At 46.7% G+C, this 14872-nt stretch overlaps 1 pseudogene; it reads right to left on the bottom strand.

Annotated features, from left to right (window-relative positions):
- The window catches only part of LOC118020593, a 50845-nt pseudogene extending 37117 nt beyond the window's left edge, over window positions 1–13728 (bottom strand).
- Window positions 13729–14872: the final 1144 nt, after the last annotated feature.

Below are 14872 nucleotides of genomic sequence, written 5' to 3'. Positions count from 1 at the left end.
CCAATTTAAATCTGACCTCTGACCAATGTTGAAATTCAGAAGAGATTCTAATATTTAAAGGTTCTTATGCCTTTTCTTTGTGGGGTCAAGAATGCCCTCGAAAATGCAGTGGAAAATTATGAATCTCCTTCCCCATAAAACTGGGCTTACTCTCATTACATACAGTTCCCAGGGATGCACTGATGGAGAGTCAGCCAGCCCATGAGGAGGTGGCCCACCGAGCACCTGAAGGCATGGCCACATTTTTCCTATGAGAACTAGTTGAAACCTCAAATCTTTACCCCCGAAAAGTGCCCAGCCCACATCACCTCCTATAGCATGACAAAGAAGATTTGGGCCTGGGCATTTTCAAGGGTACCAGGGTGCCAGACTGCTTAGAGCAGGGAAGTCCGAGCCAGGGAGTCTGGTCAGGAGATGGCAGGCATGACCCAGAGGAGAGGCCGCGAAGGCCCCACTGCAGCTCTGGGGAAGGTCAAAGCCAACACACATTCAGAAAGGGCAGAGGTGATGGGCTGCCTGCAGAGAGTGAAGGGAAGAGGATATAAAAAGAATCCTAGAGGTGATGCCTGGTTGCCTCAGTTGGTGGAACATTCGACTCTGAAGCTCAGGGTCATGAGTTCAAGCCCCATGGTGGGCATGAAGCCTACTTTAAAATAAACAAATAAATAAAAAGGACTCTGGGCTTGCAAGCCCAGAACAGGCAAAGGAGGCCCTGCCACCAAAGGTGAGGAAGGGAACAATTTGGGTGGCAGGTTCCACTGTTGCTTATAGAATCTTCCTAAAGTCCATACTCAGTTTGGAAACTTTTACCCCTAGTGGCTGAACTTGTAGACATGATGGAAATGCTAAACCACATTCATGAGCATCTTGAACTTTTCTCTCATGGCAGACATGGACTTCATTGCTCTCAGCTCCAGAGGTCCGGCTCTCCTTTTCTCCACAACATCTGTTTCCATTTGTCCTACGACCTGCATTATATTGTACATAGTTGTGTGATGACATTGTCCTAAAGTTAAATGAAAATTGCTTTTAAAGGGTATTTACAAGGAGTTTCTATTGCATCCCCAACCTAAATCATAACAGCTCCACATTCTAAGAGCACCATGTGAAGATGTCACGCTGTGATAAAGTTCAGATTGAATATGTAGGCTGGGTCTGGGGAAAGGACAACCTATAGGCTTTTGGAGGCGTGGGTTTAGAAAGAGAGTGACATCTTACATGCTCTCTGCATGCTTACAAACACGTGCGTTGTGCAAATGCACAGGAAAAGCGCTCAACTAGGCCAGGCCTGTTGCTAACAGTGGCCACCTCTGAGGAGGAAGATGGGGATGGGGTGAGGGGAGGGGATTGTCCCCTTTTCCCCTACCTACTCTAGTATCATTTGAATCTTTTTTTTTTTTTCCCGAAGATTTTATTTATTTTTTATTTGGCAGAGAGAGATTGACAGCGAGAGAGGGAACACAAGCAGGGGGAGTAGGAGAGGGAGAAGCAGGCTCACCGAGCGGGGAGCCCGACGCAGGGCTCCATCCCAGGACCCTGGGACCATGACCCAAGCCGAAGGCAGACGCCTAACGACTGAGCCACCCAGACGCCCCATCATTTGAAACTTTTAAATGGAGAATATATTTACAAATCCCTTGTGAAATTTAAAACAATTAAAGAAAGATGGAGGGGCCCTTGGGTGGCTCAATCAGCTGTGTCTCCCTGCCTTCAGCTCAGGTCATGATCTCGGGGTCCTGGGATGGAACCCCACATCGGGCTCCTTGCTCTGCGGGAAGCCTGCTTCTCCCTCTTCCACTCCCCCTGCTTGTGTTCCCTCTCTTGCAGTCTCTCTCTCTGTCAAATAAATAAATAAAATCTAAAAAAAAAAAAAGAAAGAAAGAAAGATGGAGGCAAAAATCTCAAGGCCAACACAGCTGGTGTAAATAGACACCTAGACCTTCGAGAAAGTGGTAAAGGTCACCTCACCTTTGGGACACCATAGATAGACTGGCTTTTTTGTTGTCTTGAACAAAACTTGTCCTCATTTGGTCTGCCATTTTGAGAAGTAAAGTAAGTGCTGGTTTCAGAATTTCTTCCCAGGGATGTAGCTCAGGCACCCGGCTGTACTTAGGACACGCTGTGAGCCAGGTGGCCAGACCCCCTCCCAGGTCGGGGTTTTTCCACATCCATGTGAGGAATTGGCACTCTTGATTTGTTGCTGTTCTCAGAATGTGACCACACCTGTCCCGAGGGTGAAACCCAAATGCTGAATGCTAGGTCATCACCACCCAGCTCTTTCTGAGCCACTTGTAGAATAGAATTGAACAGACATGAACTATAACCAGAGTTTTGTAGTTATTTTACACAAAGGGCTCCTTACAGTCCTGTGGTACCTGCCTCCTAGGCTGTTTTGTACAGTAACAAAAACCTTCGGCAAGATGAGGATTCTCGTCCAATGTCACCTGCCTTCTACATGTGGATCAGTCTCCTTGGGCTGATTGAACAAAGTACCATCAGCTGGGTGCCGAGAACCATAGAACTTGATTGTTGGACCCTTCTGGAGCCTGGAAGTCCAAAATCAAGGTGTCACCAGGGTCAAGTTCTCTTTGAGACTCTGGGTAGAATCCTTCCTTGCCTCTTCCTGTTTCTGCTGTGGCTGGAAACCCTTAGTGTCCCTTGCCTTGCAGACACATCCCTCCAATCTCTTCCTCCTCCAGTCATCATGACATTCCCTTGTGTGTCCGTCTTCACATGGTGGTCTTCCCTCTTCTTGTAAGGACGCCAGTCATTGGACGAAGGGCCCACTCTACTCCAGTCTGATCTCATCTTAACGAGTCACATCTGCAAAAATCCTAGTTCCAGAGGAGTATTGGGGGTTAGGACTTCAAGATATCTTTTTCCAACCCATAATAATATCCCAAAGCTAGAACTCGAACTCCCATCTTTCCTCCCCACCAAACCAACCTTATGATGATTCACTTCCTATCTCTCTTCTTTTTAAAAAATCATCATATGTAGACCTTGGTGGTAACTGATAGTGTCAGGTGTACCAGGAAAGTTCTGGAAGGAGGATCTAGTACTTGCTGGGAGACTAATCCCTGACAATTACAGAGGAGACTTTACCTGTGGGGTGATATCCTTGCAGGAAATTGTAGTACCAGACTGCTGGCTGCTGTTAAAACACTTCGGGCTCTTCATCTCCAGATGTTGCCAGCCCATAAAACTGTAGTAGGTGGTGGCTGACGTCATTTGAAATTCTGTAGGCCTGACACCTTGTAAGTTGAGTGAATGTTTGTGTGTGTGTGGTTGGGGTTTCGTGTGACGATGGGGTCAGCTGAGCAGCTCAGGATTTCTGTAGACATCTCTTGCTAAGGGAAGCTTTATAACCTAAAGCCTGTAAACTTGAATATTATGGCAAATTATACAGAGTAGTTTAAGTGATTTTCTTCTTTTAGTGACTAGTAGAACTCAGGATTTTTTTTTCCCACAGACTCTGATGTGTCCAGTGGACACAGGCTTTTGGCTACAAAATTTGAGTGGAGAAAAAAAAACAGAGAAAGCTGGAGAAACGCTGGGCAACCACTGGCCTCTGGAGCTGGATGCAGAATGGATTCTTAGATGGAGAAGAGACAGGGGAGAGAGACAGACAGACAGACACCAGACACCAACCTGAATTGGAAAGAACATAGGCCAGTGTTGCCCGCTGGGAACTGACATCACAAATAGAGTGTGGGTGAATTATAAAGGTGACCCTTTATTTTTTATTTTTTTATTTTGTTGTATTTAGAGAGGGGGGAGGGGCAGAGAGAGAGACAGAAAGAGAATCTCCAGCAGACTCTGCACTGAGCATGGGGCCCAACACAGGGCTCCATCTCACGACCCGGAGATCATGACCTGAGCCGAAATCAAGAATCGGACACTTAACTGACTGAGCCCCCCACGCGCCCCTAAATGTGACCTTATAAATAAAGGTCTGGGATAAGAGTGGAGAGAGCATAAAAGCTACTATGGGAAAAGAAGTAGTAGAAAGGTTTGTTTATGTATTATGGAGTTAGTATTAATTTGTTTAAAAAGTGTGTCATCTTAAATCCAGGACTTTCAGTATTTTTAAATGTATCTGTACATGTAAGGGGGGATTTACTATCAGACCATGCAATTATGGCATCTCTAATCACCTGATGGTGATAACCATGAGCGAAAACTCAGGACGCCTTGGAGTTGCCTCTTCAGGGAGAGCAGTGGTAATGTTTGTTGGGGGCAGATTCACCACGTCAGTAAGGAGAAAGCTGTGTTTTTAGAAATCAGACCCCTCATACTGAGGCTTGGATATTAGAATTCCGAAGTCTTAGGCAACTAATCAATTATCCACTTACCTCTTTACCGAATACATTGGTAAGACAAAAGTAAATTCTAGAAGCATATTAAAGCGAAACCTATAAAAAATTGCTTTAGAGACGCAGCTAGATATGGAGGTTTGAGGGTAAAATAGAACTTCACCAAATCCTAAAGCTCCAGTAACTGCAATATTCACAGGGGGACTGGATGTGAACCAGACCCACGGTTGTTGTCAGGGTCTCTGGGTATGTTTCCTTTTTCAGTGATGGTTGTGTTGCCATTTTCCGAGTCAGACTTAGGAAGCGGATAAGCCCTTTAGGGACAAAGGGGAATTTGAAAAACATGGCCAATATTAGTATCATTAATATGTTAATTTAACAATGAAAATGTATCAAGTGCTTGCTCAGTGCTATACACTTTTTTTTTTTTTTAAAGATTTTATTTATTTATTTGACAGAGAGAGAGAGACAGCAAGAGAGGGAACACAAGCAGAAGGAGTGGGAGAGGGAGAAGCAGGCTTCCCGCGGAGCAGGGAGCCCGATGCGGGGCTCGATCCCAGGACCCTGGGATCATGACCTTTGAGCCGAAGGCAGACGCTTAATGACTGAGCCACCCAGGCGCCCCAGTGCTATACACTCTTAAGCAGGCATTTTCAGTATTGCAATTTTTAGATGCCTGCTTTTTAAGTGATCCTTCCCTTGCATTTCAAGACAGTGCTTTTGGTTTGGTTTTGTTTTTGGAAAGCCCGTCTGACTTTATAATGGAAGGATTCATTTAGTGGAAATTCAGTTTAAGGAAACTTTAAAAAATTTTATTCTGCAGGAGATGAGAGATGCCTGCACTGAGAAGTTTTTGTGGTTTTTTTTTTTTTTTTTGAGAGAGAGAGCATAAGCAGGGTGGGGACAGGGGCAGAGGGAGAGAGAAGAGAGAATCCCAAGCATACTCCACACCCAGTGCAGAGTCAGATGTGGGGCTCCATCCCATGACCCTGATATCATGACCTGAGCAGAAATCAAGAGTCAGACGTTTAACTGATTGAGCCACCCAGGCGCCCCAAGAAGGGGGTTTTAATATGTACCTATGCAGCAAAAATGTTTACTTGATATCTAGTACATGAGCTTAAATCACCAAGAAGTAGAATGTTTTACAGTATACTCTTTCTTTTTTTTTTTTTTTATTCATGAGAGATAGAGAGAGAGGCAGAGGCAGAGGGAGAAGCAGGCTCCCCGCGGAGCAGGGAGCCCGATGTGGGACTCGATCCCAGGACTCTGGGATCATGACCTGAGCTGAAGGCAGACGCTTAACCGACTGAGCCACCCAGGCATCCCCAGTATACTCTTTCTTAAAGAGAGAAACCATGTCCTAAGAAATCTCTGCAAAGACAGGGACTTCATCCTTACCATCTTCGTGTCACCCACAGCCCCCAGCTCAGAACTTGGAGTATAAAACACGCTCAAAGCATGTTCTTGGAAGGAACGTTTGATCTGGGTATCCAAACCTGAAAGTGCCATTTCTTGACCTACGATTGTCAATGGTTGTTTTTTTTTAAAATGACATTTTCCCTGCTCTCGGTAATAATTAATGCTCAGTTCAGACTGCAGGGTTTGGATGAAGAAATCTGAACAATAGCTAGACAAGACAAAGCCTGTTAAATCTTCTGCAGGCTTCTCCCTCTACTAATGTGGTTTAGAATTATATGTTAGGAGCACTGTATACCAGAAGAATATTGATTGCATTTCAGATAATGCAATTTACAGTTAATAAGATGGTTAGGCTGGTCCAGGGAAATATTTGTTTTGTTCAATAATGTTAGACAGAAAACATACATTTTAATAAATACTGCATGAGAACAATCCTTTTGGGTGAACTTTAAGGAAATAAACATACAATCATATGGCTACACATCAGCGAATTTTCACATCTCTGAAATCTGGTGAGATGTATTCTCAGGAGTTCTTTGCTTTACAAATAGATTATTTTAAATTGTTCTTGTTCTAGTATCAGAACCTTTGTCTGGCATTTTTCTATGTAACCTTACTATCCAAGGACAATTGTTGTAGAACAGAATGCACAGTATGATTCCATTTGTTTAAATACACACACACACACACACATACATACACAGATTTATGGTTAAACACACACACACACACCCCTCTGGAAGATTATCTAACCACAGTGATCATCATGAGGAGCAGGGCAGAGTGAGATTATAGGTATTTTCACATTTAGAGTTATAGATTTCTAGGATACTCCAATTTTATAATATGCATATATTTCTTTTGCAATCAGAAAAAGATATATTAGCATACAGACCTGAAGTTGATGACACCGACAATAAAAACAGTCTTGCCAAGAGCCTGAAAGTAATCTAGTTGCAGAGTCTTCCATCAAGATGATTTCCTGCGCGCGTGGGGGGCAGGGTGTGCACTGTGGTACCACCGGACCTGCCACCACTTGACAGTCTATCGTCGGAGGGAGAGAAAGAGGACATAGGAATGTCTGTCTGTCTGCCCAGACTAGGAAGATCTTGTAGGGGGTGTAAGATGAGACACTGGTAACCGTAAGGGGAGGTGTATCGTGGTGTCTTTGCCACATGTTAAAAAAAATTAAATATTGGGGCGCCTGGGTGGCTCAGTTGGTTGAGCGACTGCCTTCGGCTCAGGTCATGATCCTGGAGTCCTGGGATCGAGTCCCGCATCAGGCTCCCTGCTTGGCGGGGAGTCTGCTTCTTCCTCTGACCCTCCTCCCTCTCATGCTCTCTCTCTCTCATTCTCTCTCTCAATTAAATAAATAAAATCTTAAAAAAAAATTAAATATTAAAAGGCTCTGTTCAGGGGCGCCTGGGTGGCTCAGTCGCTTAAGCATCTGCCTTTGGCTCAGGTCAGGACCCTAGAGTCCTGGGATTGGGCCCTGAGTGGGGCTCCCTGCTCAGCTTCTTCTCCCTCTCCCTCTGCCTCTCCCTCTGCCTCTACCCCTGCTTGTGCTTGCTCTCTCTCTCTCAAATAAATAAATACTTTTTTTTTTTTAATTTGACAGAGAGAGACACAGTGAGAGAGGAAACACAAGCAGGGCAAGTGGGAGAGGGAGAAGCAGGCTTCCCGCCGAGCAGGGAGCCCGATGTGGGGCTCGATCCCAGGACCCTGGGATCATGACCTGAGCCGAAGGCAGATGCTTAAGGACTGAGCCACCCAGGCATCCCAATAAAAATCTTAAAAAAAGAAAAGGCTCTGTTCAGGGCCACACATCACAGCCACTGGTGAGCATCGGACAGGATTCCGGTGGGATAGTTCCTGTGTCCTCCCAATGGCCTCTCACAAGGCTGTCCGTTATATTCCCCCCCCCCGAGACAGGGCTTCCTTCTCCAGCCATCCATGGGGAAAGACCAGTTTTGTTTTGCTTTTTATTTCCCCAATGTCTTGCAGACTGATACTTTAATAAAATCAATAAAAATGAATTACTGGAAAAATGAAATTAAAAAACCAGGAAGACATACAAAATTCAGGGTCCAATATTTTTATTATTTGATTGAAAAGACATAAAATCCCTCGGGCAATTTTAAAAAGGCGTTCTCTACTGAGGGAGGGGATGATTTTGCCCCCTCCCCCCGCCCCGCCCAGGGGACATTTAGCAATGTCTGGAGACCGATTCGGCTGTCCCGGCTGGGGAGGGGGTGTTCCTGGCGACTGGTGGGCAGAGGCCAGGGAGGCTGTTCCATGTCCTGCAGCGCCCAGGACAGCCCCCACCCACACCCATGCTAAGGAATAATTAGGCTCAAAATATCAGCAGTGCCAAGGTTGAAAAACCCTGCCTTAAAACTTTTTAGGTGGTCAGTTTTTATATTTTTCCCTGGGCAGATGGTGACATTTTGGACCCCGCTCCACAGACGACACTTTGAGAACTGCCCCAATGTACTTACTCTGACCCAGTAAGCTTGTCAGACAAACCCCAACCCGAATTCTCTATTCCTTGAAATCGGTGACACTTTGTCATAAGCAAGAGACCAGAATGAGCACAGGAGAATGAAGAGTAGTGATGAACCATGAGAAAGATGATTGGTGTAGACAGCCAGGCGGGGCCAGGGGCATGAGCCTGGGACGGCGATTGAAGGCTCTGGGCCGCCATTCTCCCATCTGTGAAATGGGAATCCCGCCCTCCTCAGAAGGCTGTTGTGGGGGTGGCGTGTAAATACTAGGATCTGAAAGGGCCTACTCCACGTGGCACCCAGCACCCAGCCCCGGTTAGCTCTCTCTGCGACTCCTCTGTCCAAGGACCCGGCCGGGCCCAGGTCGCTGCCAACCTCGGAGCGTTGCCCCTTCTTGTCACCCTTTTCATTTTTGGCGGGAGTGAAGCCGACCTGTCCCGGGAAGATGGAAGGAACTGCTCATGTGGAAGGTGCCAGGCAAACGGCGGGAGCCGCGGCTCGCCCTTGGGCCCTCACTAGCTGCCTTTGATATAAAGCGGTGGGAAAGGAACCTCGGAGGAGAGAAGAAAGTGTCCGCGAGACTGCATCTTGTCCCACCCGAACTGGTGTGCAGGGCAGAGCCAGGCTCCCGTTTGCTCGCGAGCAAAGGGCACCAGGAAAGGGCGGGGCCTACCCGCGAGCTCCACGCCGCGAATCCCAGCTCCTCCTCCCGAGCGCCGCGCAGCGGGCGAGGCGGGAGCCCCCTGGGCCCCGCGCCGCTGAGCGCGCGCCCGGGAACCAGAGCCCAGACGGTCGCGGTCCCTGATCTCGGACCCGGGCCCGACCCGCTGTCCTGTGTGGGTCCCCGGGAGCGGCCGCGGGGCTAGGAGATCCGGCGGAGATCCCGCGAAGCCCGGGCAAAGCCGGGGCGGGGAGGGGGGGGGACCCTCCGTTCAGGGCGGAAAGGCCCTTGGCAAGGGTGCGCCCCAGCCCAGGCGCGGTACGTACGATCCCTGCTTCCAAAACTGTCTGTCCGAGACAACTTCCCTCTCCTTCATCGCCGCCCCGTCTGAGTCTCGCTCCGGACTCGGTGGCAGCGGGGGAGAGGGAGGACCTTTGGGAGCGCGGCTCTGTTTGCGTCTGAGTCCGCGGCAGGTGCTTCGGGGACACAGCCGCCCTTGGGGGGCAGGAGGCCCTCCCCCAACAGTCCAGAGGCTAGAAGTCACCACGCCAGCCGAGACAGGGACGGATGGGGACAGGTACGAATGAACAGCAGGTTTGTTAACAGTTACCCGGAGCTCCCTGGAAGGAAAACTCTGTTCTGTTCCAAATGCACATTATTTGAGCTTCCTCTTCATGGCTGCGTCACCCCCAGCCTCTTTGCTGCTGTCAGTGGAGGGACTGGAGAAAGATGGCTCCTTGATCACCTTCTGTACCCAAGGCACGGGGAGACCCTGGGTACACAAGACGGTTAAGACATAATTTATCTCCCACAGATGCTCACAGCCTGGACAGGTACACGAACTATAAACTAATAAGGACCATGCGTGCGTCAAGTGCTATAAAAATGCACTTAACAAGGATTTGGGAACAGGGGGGAAGGAGCCCAGGAGTGCCCAGGAACAAAGAAATGGTCCCTGCGTGATTCTGACAGGCTTTCAACATCTGGAGCCGACCGTGATTGCTACCGTGCTCTGACTAGGTAGCAAACAACTTCCTCATTTTATGACTCTTTAATTCTGATTCATATTCTCAGGTTTTGCGATGCTGGCAGAACATACAGTCTAAAACTGTATCTTAATCCCACTTACCCAGATTTTTCTCCTGATACATCATTAAAACATCTTTTTACCCAGCACATGCTTGGTGTCACCATTAACTTATATTCTGTATGACGTGCCTTTCAATTCCAAAAGCAATCCTTTCGTATAAATATTCCTGCAGATCATTAAGTCTGGTACTCTGGCACTAGGCATAATTGGAGGATGAATCCAATAATCTCAAACAAACAGTTCCAACACCTATCCATACAACATTTGAGATCGCTTCCTATTTTCAAAGAAAATGATGTATGAGGGGCGCCTGGGTGGCTCAGTCGTTAAGCGTCTGCCTTTGGCTCAGGTCATGATTCCAGGGTCCTGGGATTGAGCCCCACATTGGGCTCCCTGCTCAGCAGGAAGCCTGCTTCTCCCTCTCCCACTCCCCCTGCTTGTGTTCCCTCTCTCGCTGTGTCTCTCTCTGTCAAATAAATAAATAAATAAATAATCTTTAAAAAAAAGAGAAAATGATATATGAGTATGTGATATATACATATGTATATATAATGTATAGATATGTGTATATATCATATATCATGTACGTACAATGTATACTCGCTTTTTTTCTTGCATGTTAGTCTCAAATTAATTTTTTTCTATTAAATCAGGCAATGAGTGCCTTTGCAAGGCTGAGCTCTTGGTAGATGAGCCCTGTGATTCAGCTTTGCCACGATGAGGTATTCTAGGGGCTTTTAAAAGTATGGAGACATTATTAGGATTAGTAAAAACAGCATCTTCAAAATTATGCAAACTGAAAGTACAAAAAAACCCCCCATTTTAGCTTTTGATGGTTTGATGAAACTTTCTACTCACTGGCTTCGTAATTCATAAGCATCAAAGTCAAGGAAACTATGGTGACATAATTTGGCAGCCACAACTTCTGAGTCTCGAAATGCATCAGCTGAATTGAATGTAGTATTTCTTTTTAATTTTAAATGGGTAAAATATAGATTCATGGTTTTAGAATCAGAATCAGTTTAATGACTGGAAAAAGCCTTTGAGAAAATTTGTCCCAAACCCATCATTTAACGATGAATACTATCAGAATACAGCTGGTTTATGACTGGAAGCTCCTTTAACCCACACTGGCTCACCTGCCTGATCTGTGAAATGAGACACTGGGCTGTATGAACTCTTGATCCCCTACCACTGCCAACATATTGTAGGAGTCTAATAAATGGTTGAATGAACGCACCTAATGCCCAGAGAGGCTGGTTGATTTGCCTGAGATCACACAGTTAGTCAGGGACAGATACAATTCTGACTCTCAGCCTTTGAGAGTTACACAGAATAGGCTTAGAATAGAAACCTTGACTTTTGTAAAAGTACATAGAGATTAATGAAGAATACACCATAAGAGACACAAAACAAAACCCAATTTAAATCTATACTAAAACCAAGTCAAACAAACTGCCAATTACATTTCAATTACCTGCATATCCACTTTTTTTTTTTAAAGAGTTTATTTATTTATTTGACAGAGAGAGACACAGCGAGAGAGGGAACACAAGCAGGGGGAGCGGGAGAGGGAGAAGCAGGCTTCCCGTGGAGCAGGGAGCCCGATGCGGGGCTCGATCCCAGGACCCTGGGATCATGACCTGAGCCGAAGGCAGGCGCTTAACGACTGAGCCACCCAGGCGCCCCTGCATATCCACTTTTTAATCATAGACTGGCGTCCCTTAAATAGTTAGCTTATGTCCCTTGTGTACAAGGGTTGTGGGTTAAATTGTGTCCCCCCAAAATACATGCTGAAGTTCTAACCCTCAGTACTTGTGAATGTGACCTTATTTGAAAATAAAATGTTTGCAGATGTCATCAAGTTAAGATGAGCTTACTAGGGTGGGTCCAAATCCAGTATAACTGGTGTCTTCACAAGAGGAGGGAAATTGGTCGGAGACGTCAGTGAAGAAGGCCATGTGACATTGGAGGCAGAGATTGGAATTATGTTGCCATTAAGTCAAAGAACGCCTGGAACTACCAGAAGCTGGAAGAGGCAAGGAAGGACCCTCTCCTAGAGGTTTCGGAGGGAGCACCTCCCTGCTTACACCTTGATTTCAGACTTCCGGCATCTAGAACTGTGAGAGAATGACTTTCGATTGTCTTAGGGCACACAGTTTGTAGTATTGTGGTAAGGCAGCCCTAGGAAATGAACATACCCCTCATATTTGTGTGGGTTTACGGGGCCCACTTGGGTCCTTCTCTGTCAGGAATCTGAGATGGTGGCTGGGATTGGAGTCATCTGCAGGTATGACTGGGTTGGGTATCCAAGATGGTGCATCCACATGACCACAGGTGATGTTGGGTTTGGCTGGGGGCTCAGATGGGGCTGTGAGCTGGAGCACCTGCACGTGGCCTCTTCATGTAGTGTGGGTTTCTCACAGTGTGGCGGTTGCTCGAGGACAACCATTCCAAAGAAGCAGGAAGTAAAAACTGCTGGGCCAACAAGGCCTTGGCCAGAAAATAGAATGGCATCTGTTCTGCTGCATCCTATTAGTCACACACATTGAGGGGATATAACTGAACTCAAAGTTAGTGATTGAGGGATGGTTCTTTGAGATGTTCTGAGCCATTGCCTCCCACTGGTGATATTGATGAACAAGATTAGGTTGGAGGAAACATTATTCCTCAGGATAGCAAATGCTACCTTGGGACCCAGAAGGGCTAATGAAGGGTTCTGAAGGGTTCTTACGGTTCTAAATTTAAGGAGAGCTTCTTCAATCCATTTTCCCCCATCAGAAACTTTCTCGGGGCACCTGGGTGGCTCAGTCCTTAAGCATCTGCCTTCAGCTCAGGTCACGATCCCAGGGTCCTGGGATCGAGCCCTGCATTGGGCTCCCTGCTCCGCGGGAAGCCTGCTTCTCCCTCTCCCAGTCCCCCTGCTTGTGTTCCCTCTCTCGCTGTGTCTCTCTCTGTCAAATAAATAAATAAAATCTTTAAAAAACAAAAAAACAAAAAAAACCTTTCTCACCTCTGGGTCACAGCTTAGGAGGCTGGAGGAGACATTCCTCTCTCCTTGCTTTTGAATCACTTATTGCTGGGATGTCTGGGTGGCTCTGTCAGTTAAGTGAATCATTTATTGCAACTGTTATACCATGTTCAGTGAGTCCCTAGCTGATGAGGAGGGAGTCTCCCTAAAGGCCTCACAATTCTTTACTCAGTTTGCCTTTGTTAAATGCCTCCTGGGGGTCCACGCTGGGTTGACTGCTGAGACAAGGAAATAAGTAGGAATTTTAAAAGTTAAAAAAAAAGGCCTGCGACCTAGGGAGATGGAGCCAGGAAGCCTCTCGTAACTTTCTCTTTCATTCTCCTTTCTGAGCTATAGAAGGTGTCTGGGTCTCAGAGCTGTCCTGGCCATGTCTGTCTCTAGACACTCTTTCTTTTCCCACAGGGTGGCTGGCCTGAGATGTTGTCTGGGCCTGAGTAGACCCCCAGAGTTCACAGCACTGGGGCAAACACATTCTAGTTATGCGAGCTCCTTATGACCTGAGAGGTTAACACCTGGAAAGATCACCCTCTGGGAGATAGATTCCTGCTATCTATCTGGGGGAGGAGACCCAGGAACAGAATTCAGAATGGTGAGAAGAAAGAGCTGTACCATACCTCTGGTGTGGACTGCAGAGGGCTGCTTTTGGCCTCTTCACAGAAGGGGTTGCCTCTTGTGGTGGGCATGATGGCCTTTATATCGCCCATGCCCTTGAAGGACCCTTGGTGGCATCAGGGACTTCCAAAGGGAAGAGTGGCATGGAAGTTGGGGAGATTTGAGGCCCCTCATCCTTTTCAAAATAAAATTTCCGGGGGGGGGGGTGGGCACCTGTGTGGCTTAGTCAGTTAAGCACCTGACTCTTGATTTCAGCTCAGGTCATGATGACAGGGTTATGAGATCGAGCCCCTCATTGGGCTCCATGCTGGGCATGGAGCCTGCTTAAGATTCTCTCTCTCTCTCTCTCCCTCTGCCTCTCTCCCACTCTTAAAAAAAAATAAATAAAATTTACATAGATTTTCTTTTTCTTTTTTTTCTTTTTATTTTTTTATTTGACAGAGAGAATGAGAGAGAGAGAGCACATGAGAGAGGGGAGGGTCAGAGGGAGAAGCAGACTCCCTGCCGAGCAGGGAGCCCAATGCAGGACTCGATCCTGGGACTCCAGATCATCACCTGAGCCGAAGGCAGTCACTTTACCAACTGAGCCACCCAGGCGCCCCACATAGATTTTATTTTTAGAGCAGTTTTATGTTCATAGCAAAATTGAAAGGAAGGTACAGAGAGTCCCCATTTCCTTCTGCCCCCCACACATGCACAGCCTCCCCACCATCAACATCCTCCTCCAGAGTGGGACATTTGTTACAGATGATGAACCTCCACTGACAGATCCTCATCTCTCAGAGACCATAGTCAACATTAGGGTTCACTCTTGGTGGTGTACATTCTGTGGGTTTGGACAAATGTCCAATGACATGTATCCACCATTATAATATCATAAAGAGCTGTTTCTCTAGCTTAAAAATTCTCCTTGCTCCACCTCGTCATTCCTCCCTCCCTCTACCCCCCGACAACCACTGATTTTCTTACTGTCTCCATAGTTTTGCTTTTCCCTTTATACCTTTCTAACCAGAGCAGATCTGTTTGTTGTTTTTTTTTTAAGTATATTTATTATTTATTTAAGTAATCTCTATGCCCAACATAGGGCTCAAACTCATGACCCCGAGATCATGCACCCCATGCTCTTCAAACTGAATCAGCCGGGTGCCCCATGAGAGCAGATCTGTTTTATGTATTGGGCTTTTGTTTAAGGTTTCATTTCAAGACTAGGTTATGCTGCTTAAACAGAAAAAAAAA

The sequence above is a fragment of the Mirounga leonina genome, unplaced genomic scaffold (genome assembly GCF_011800145.1).
Source record: "Mirounga leonina isolate KUSES-001 unplaced genomic scaffold, KU_Mleo_1.0 Mir_174, whole genome shotgun sequence".
Taxonomy (NCBI): Eukaryota; Metazoa; Chordata; class Mammalia; order Carnivora; family Phocidae; genus Mirounga; species Mirounga leonina.
Note: the sequence above shows the minus strand (reverse complement) of the source record. Positions and strands in the feature narration are given on the sequence as shown.